The sequence below is a fragment of the Anas platyrhynchos genome, chromosome 1, assembly GCF_047663525.1.
Source record: "Anas platyrhynchos isolate ZD024472 breed Pekin duck chromosome 1, IASCAAS_PekinDuck_T2T, whole genome shotgun sequence".
Taxonomy (NCBI): domain Eukaryota; kingdom Metazoa; phylum Chordata; class Aves; order Anseriformes; family Anatidae; genus Anas; species Anas platyrhynchos.
The window spans coordinates 22694597-22702278 of record NC_092587.1 but is presented as its reverse complement, the minus strand read 5'-3'; the positions used below and the strand labels follow the sequence as shown (position 1 = coordinate 22702278).

Sequence of the window (7682 nt, the reverse complement as noted above, 5' to 3'; positions counted from 1 at the left end):
TAAGGAGAATAAGCCGTAAGGTTACCAGGACAGTCTTTGTTCCTAAGGATGTATGATTCCCCATAATGCCCAGCTGCTTACCAGCGAGGGGCAGTTGTGTGTGCGGGTCCGCTTCTCTCAGCTCGAGCTTCTTCTTACCTCTGGTGTGCCTGTTTCCAGCGACTTTCAGTACGAGCTTCTTTGAGCGGTTTGCTGAGTTTGGCCGAACCTGTCTTCATGAGGCAATCAATGTGCCTGTTCCCATCCTGGTCTCCGTTCTGCTAGCCTGTTCCTTTTCATTCCTTCTTTCTGCTTCTTTATTGATCACATAACTTCATTGTGTTGCCTTTTTTTTTTTTTTTTCATCTTGAGGACAGGCTCCCCTCGTATACCCCTCGCCCCACAGCAGTCCTTTTCAAAAACGACTTGTCATTGGTCAAACAACTTTGCATGTAACAGCAACAGCAAACACCCAGAAACTTCCATGCCTTGACGGCTGGAGAACAAGCAACCCGAGACTGCATGGCATCTCCTGAATCACCCTTATTTGTTTCCTCTAAACTCTTTTACATTCCTGATGGCCTCGTCGTTAAGAGTCTGATGTTATCATCATCCATGGGGCTTGCCAACCCCCATGGCCACACTCCCACATCTTCCCCTTCTTCATTAATATCAACCATCTTCTCGACACAAATTACCACTCCACATATAACAATGAACTAGGAGAACAGAAGAAATACTGGCAATACAACTTTCCCCTTGTGCTTTTGTGCTTTTTTTTTTTTTTTTTTTTCATTCCAAATTGTCTTTGATAGTTTGCTTTATATCCAGGGGATAATATCAGCAGCAAAGACATCAACTGATGAGGTGTAGCTTTACATTGTAGATGATATAATTTGTCTTGTCACTAGCATTTTATGGGACCAGCAGAATTCCCCAGGTCTCAGTTTTACCTCCTAGATTAAGCACATATGGAAAGCATCAGTACAACAATACAGTTAAGGGGATATATTAGAGTATGCAGTTACACTTCTGCTAAATTACTACACTGAGTCAGGTTCTCCTGGAAGAATCAGGCATCAAAGTGCTGTAATGGAAAACAGCATCCCAGAGCAAGGACTGAGGTACTTCTGAAAGGATACTTAAACGATGATTAAGGTGTGCTTCTGAAAATGAGCAGAAGGAGAAGATAAGGAGATAGGGTTAATATGTTCATTCACTTTGTCAATGTTAATATTTCTTCTCTGGATTAAAATTTTGAGTAAAAATAGTTCTAGAGGTATAAAAATAAGAAAGGTTTTCTGAGCATTGATTTGCTTTCTTGGCTTTGTTATATATGGAGTGGTAATTTGTGTTGAGAAGACAGCTGATGTTAATAAAGAAGGGGGAGATTTGGGAATGTGGCCATGGGGGTCGTAAAGCCCCATGGTTGATGATAACATGAACTTAAAGGATTGTTTGTTACCTTTTCTGATTGTATATATGTATAGGCATACTTGGGTTTAGTATGTAAAAGCAATGTTCTGTATGTTTAGAAGGTTCAATGTTCGTGTGTGCGTGTTGGTGGAGTGTAGACTCCTCACACACCCAGCGCTGTTTACTTGCCTTTTATACCTTTTATAAGTATTCCTTTTATGAATATTACTAAATTCAAATTGAGTTGAGACTTCACTTATAGCGGTTTTATATTTTGTGTGTATATGTGTATGGAGGAGAGAGAGAGATGAGAGAGGCATGCAGGAACTTAGCAGAGCAGAAAAAAAGGCAAAACATGAATATATTTATTTATTTTAATACAGGAACATATACGTGTTCTCAATGCTATGTTAGCAAATAAACTGACTGTTTTGCAATATTTGTGAAAAATATTTTAGCTTTAAATTTCATTAGATGGTTGTGATTTGAAAATACTTGCACCACTAATGTTTGACATCATTTTTATTCTGATTGCTATTTAAAATAAGAATGATTAAAGTGTACCTATGTAGTGAAATAAGGTATTCAGAGCAAATTGTAGAGTAACTAACCAATGAGCAAAACTCTAAGGGGTAGAAAGAACAGCTTGAAATTTTGGAACTTTGTCTTTTTTCTTGTTAATTTCTGCTGATAACTCCTATTCTAGTTGGATTCCTAGATCTAGTATCTGTTTTCTTCCATGTTTCAGTATACAGCAATGGGTAAATTGCAATGCTTTTTATGCCTTTTTTTTTTTTTTTGAGGGGGGGGGGGGAGGAGGGGGGAGGAGGGGGGAGGAGGGGGGAATACCCCTTTTGAACCTGACTTGTTTGTATGTTACCATCAGTATTTTGGCCTGGTAAGTAAATGATGCAGATGAAATGTCCTCCTTTAAAAAGCTGCATTTTCATCTAAACTTTTCCCAAAAGGGAGACCTTCAGCAAGGTCTTTTACAGCACTAACTCAGTGCTCAATCACAGCTTAGAATAAATTATTATTCTTGTTTACTGTTATTCCCTGAAAACTTGTTGATGTATCTTACCCAAAAAGAATGTTCCAACCAACTGAACTGAACATGTTTTCACTAATGATACAGAAGAATATAAATGGCAGTAATTGTTATAAAGAAGAAAGGCTGATTCAGCTATATCTTTGGGAAAAAAGAAAACACAGCTTTTGATTAAGCAACTGACCTTAATTTACAAATGTATTACTAGGGATTTTTTATTTTTTTTTACTGGAATCATTATATTATGAGTAGATAGAGAATCACTGAGCTTTCTTTTTATATCAAATATATGCTAGATACTGCTTATTCATTTACAATGAAAAAAAAAAACAGGTGCAATTATCATTTCAGAACATATAATAATGTTGCCCCATTTTATAGTGACAGTTGAATGGAAAATATAATTGCTTAAAAAGAGCAAGAGAATCATTTTTGGTTTACTTTTTTTTATTTAAAGAAACTGTACTTTGACAACTTTTAGGTGGGGATTAACCTCGTCTTGCTTATAAGATAGTAAACTGCAATTTACACTCTTAAATTGATTCATAAAGTTCTTCATGTCAAGGGTCCTGACTACCTGTGCCACTGTTCTCCATGCAGGGCAATAGAGAATGGATTTATCCAGCTATTCTGGTCATCACAAATAGTCCTGCCTTTGCTGAATGGTGGGGCTGTGCTGAGTGATGGCTTCGTTGTGGCTCTCTAAAATCATGGACTACTACCTGTAACAGGTATATATTGCACAGAGCCAATCTGTAAGGTAACATTCAAGATTGATAACTTGAGAGTATACCGCTTCAGTAAGAACCAAGCTTTTGCTTGTCTTAATTCAAGCTTTCTTTTGTGGGGATGCATCCCAGAGCACTTTCTAGTGCAATAGTGCACATAAAAGATATATATATACAGAACATTAGATATATATATACAGAACATTATAAACACAAAAGATATATATACCACCCTGCTTGTAGTTGGGTTGTCCAGAAGTGCCTTTGAACCTATATTACTCTATGACCTATGACATGTTATTCCAAGCATTTTATGCATTTTGAGTAGAGTTAGAAACATATACATGGTTTCCCTGTATTGGCTAACGTATGTCATCAGCCTAGATTTTCAAGAAGCTCTCCAATGGTCTGTACAAGCTTTACTTGTTTTTATCTGTATTTTGAATGCATAAGCACATCAATCCCAGTTATTTTAGTTATTGACACATTTTGCAAGTTTAAATCATTCTGAGCTATACCCTTCCTGTTTTCATGTGAGTTACACTCAACACAGGTCAGTCTCTGTGTATAATTTTCATTGTTACTTGCCTTCATCATATTTTATTTTGATATTATTATCCATTTATTGATTCCACATGTGTTCAAGTGAGTTTAAGACAACAAAAAAGATACTTTTTTGAGTTTGTATTAATTTATTAATACTATTAAAGTGTTAGTAAAATTTATTTTTTCTTGTTTGTGCTGCTAAGGCATTTTTCAACATTTTTGACATTTTCTTATCTACTGAATAAGTAGGATTTTTTTCACTTTATTTTATTCCTTTGTATTCTGCAGAATCTTTGACAAAGATGACTAAACATGCATAGCATACATTTCCTCTGGCCTTCTGCAACATCACAGTGGTGGAGTGGATTTGAAATGATCTATAGTTACACATCTCTGTGTGACAGAATTTGTCTATTTTTCTTATGGCCACATTGCTGAGAACTGAGAGCACCAAAGGCAAGTTCCAGTCTCTATTCACTTGACCTGTGAAGTAAGGCTATATGCTGATTTATACCAGCTGATTTTACTTGTGATGGCCAAACACAGAAACAGATGAGATAGTATCAGCTAGATGCCTCAAGTTCCCAATACAGCTGGGGAGGAAGCAATTTTCTTTTCCCGAAAAAAAACTTCACAGAGTTGCAAGAATTTTTCTGTTGTGCTTAGAGGTGAAGACAAAGCCTTTGGAAATGTGACTTAAAACACACAGGGGAATTTCTTCCCCAGTGTAGATAATATTTACTCTGAAAGAATTGCAAAATGTAGACCGGGATCTGGATATCTAGCAATGAAGGATCCTTGCTACTTTGCGTATGGCTTTCTAACCTTTAGCTGAAAAAAAATCTTTTTTTTTTTTTTAATGTAATCTAGTATGTTCTCTCAAGAAAACCTTTTGTTTAAATGCTCTAATAATTTCTGATTTAAAAAACAACAACAAGAAACAGTTATAATACTATGAAGTGCAAAAATATCCATGATAATGATTCATAGATTCATACCTGTGAAATTATTTGAGTGTGCATATGCACAGCAGACCTACCCAAGGTGTGTATCAGGAGACAGGAAGATAATCTTTCAATCAACAACAAAGAGATTTTAAGTAGTTTATTTTCTCCTCTGGGTAAACAGGGAAGACATCCCAGAGTAAATGCAAATGCTGAGCATAAATATCAGAAATTCATCAAAGAAAGAAGGTCTCGGTAATAGCAAAATAGCAAAATCTCTAGAGACAAGGAATTCTCTGATTTTCTGTACTATTTGCCACCTAAGCAAAAAAACACCAATTTTATCACACAAAAATATGTATTTTTCATCATATTAAATACCTGTATATTTGGGGCCTTTTTTAGGGCAGAGTTAAACAATTGTGCTTTCTTAAGCTTCAAGCTTAAGCTTTCTCATTAAATATGTAAATAAATGGCTTTCTTTAAGTAAGGAAATCAGATCAATGCTCACACTTAGGTTGTATACAAGCATTTGTTAAGGTAACGGAATATCTTACATGACAGCATGAATACCTTATATCAGTATTTACATGCATATTAAAAACCTACAGCCTGGTTATCTTATCTAATCAAGGCAACTGAAAAAAAAAATCTACAACAAAAGCAAAAATACCCTACTCTCACACCCTACTTTTTTCCTTAACCAGTGTTAGGACTTGGAATTTTCAATGTTTATTGGCCAGGATTGTAACACATTGTGAAGTCTTAAATAATTGAAATCAGAAGATAAAGAAAAGACTGTAGAATGCCCAGATTTTTTTCATTTTAGTTTTCTTTAGAGTATGTTTAAAGATTATGCACTTTTCTCTGTTTCCACTTCTAAAAAGTTTGTCAGTGTTTCTTTTTTAACTGTTTACATATCTCCCTTTCTACCTCCTTTTGTTTTCAGCTTTTGTAAATGCTATGGCAAAGTCACTTCCTGTGCCAGTATCCTTGACCAAGTCCTACTTCTTAGGCTCACTTGTCCTTCTTTTCCTCTGCATGAGCTGCAAGTTCACAATCAACATTTCAGATTGGCATTTGCCTCATTTTTCTCATTTCTTCTCATTCCTTCTCATTTCTGCCTTTGCTAGTTAACATAATTTATTTTCTATTGCAGGTCCTCCTGTTCATGCAGTTCATAGCTGCATGTACCTACTCCTTCAGTGCAGGTCCATGTATACCCACCTCAGTGCTCTTCAACAATTCTTCTCAGAAGTCCATATTCCAGCACTCCTCACAGGATAGCTAGGAGAAAGAAAGGAAGGAAGAGTACAGGACAAGTAGCATTCATTATGTGCTGTCATTTTTAATAAACAGTTACCTGACTCTTTTTTAACCTTTTGCAATACTTAGTGAATTTCAGATGATGGAGAGAAATAAATATAACATGATAGAGAAATGGAGTAATTCCTGTAAATACTAATAAAAAACCTGTGTAGTTTACAAAATGGTTACTAGTCTTCATACTGTGTTGGACTATGAGTTCAATGACTTGCTCATATTTCTATATTCCTGTTCAAATCAAAAAGTCTTCTAGATACTTATTTCATGTTCTGTAACATCTCTGTAAAGACAATAAAGCCCTTAGCACTCTGTAGTATTTGAGGCAGATTGGCATATGCTCTATTCATTTTCAAACCTGAAGCTGTGCTTAAGAGATTGTGCTTGAGCTTTGTTTTGTTTTAGAATCTAGCTTTTTTTACTGTTTTACTGCAGAGGCACAAGCAAAATAAATACACAGGTCAGACTCGTTAGATGAGGAAGACAAAAGAGACATTCAAGGGATGCATTTTGTGAAATGGGTATTGATTTGGTAATAACCTGTTTTAATTGCATGGTAGAAGGAAAAGGAACACAATTATTGTTCTGTTGGCAAAGAAATGCCTTTTTGTGTTAGGAAACAATTCCTAACACAGAAAAAAAATAATCTTATGAGTATCTCTTCAAGGGATTTAAATGCAAATTAACCATGATAAATTCTACATGTGTTTCATGCCATGCAACAATACCTACTAAGAGAAAAAAGAAAAATAAAAGGTACTAAAAAGAGCTGTTTCAGCCTTCAAAAACTAGCTAATCAGGTATCACAGCAGTGGAGATTAATCAAAGTTTCTTTAATTGCTTGTTAACTGGACTTTGTGTTGTGAAATGCATTGTATTACTCAGTTGTAGTAAGCTGACTGAGGAAAAAAAAAGACCACTGGTTTAACAGGATACAGATTTATTTATTTATTTATTTATTTATTTATTTTTTAATGAGACTGAAATGCAATGTAAAAAGGTATCTGTGGGCTGTGGTTTCAACAGGAGGCAACTTACCTCACTTCTTTCTTTTCTTTTCTCTTGTTATCCTGAAATTTCACACCAGCAGGGTTGCCATGTGGGTACAGAACAAGATAATTGGTCTAAAATAAGGTGGTTCAGTGCTTCTTAAAAGCTGCTCTGCAGCCAAAGACACCATACTGACAGCAAACATTAGCAGAGCTAAACAGAGATTACAGCTCTGTGAATTATAATTGGCTGACTCAATTTTGGCACAAGTGCTAGAAAACTAAGCAGGGCTATTTTCTGCAGCACTTCTTCAGATATGATACTGTGTCTTTTAGACATTACTGGCTATTTTGGGGTTTGGTTTTCTTGGAGAGATCTGGATCATTGTCTTTGTCCTTCCTCTATTACCTGATGTTGCTCACTAGGAAACTGGAAAGACATAAAGTTGAATTCACAGGTGAAGTGTGGTCCAATAACTCATAAATGCACCTTGCTGAATTTTGGCCTTGCCTGTAATACCTGTAGGAACAGCAAGGTATCACAGGTTGTTTTGTGGTATAATTTATTTCCTGAATTTCTATTTAATTGTAAACAAAAAGTTTAATTTATAATCAAAGCGCACCGCCATTAATTCTCTATAATTCATGCAAAATTAATTTCTGCTATGACAGTTGCTTTGAAAGCTTCCTTGCAATGATTGTTCAAGTT

The 7682-nt window shown here is 35.5% G+C and overlaps 1 long non-coding RNA gene across 2 annotated transcripts; it reads left to right on the top strand.

Annotated features, from left to right (window-relative positions):
- The first annotated feature begins 1031 nt into the window (after positions 1 to 1031).
- Positions 1032 to 4168, top strand: LOC110351598 (uncharacterized). 2 transcript variants are annotated; one of them, XR_002399224.3, is made up of 3 exons: positions 1032 to 1103; positions 3044 to 3174; positions 4006 to 4168. It is a non-coding gene; the product is annotated as an uncharacterized lncRNA (long non-coding RNA). The 2 variants fall into 2 exon arrangements; XR_003499384.3 differs by lacking the exon at positions 1032 to 1103 and adding an exon at positions 2077 to 2156.
- Positions 4169 to 7682: the final 3514 nt, after the last annotated feature.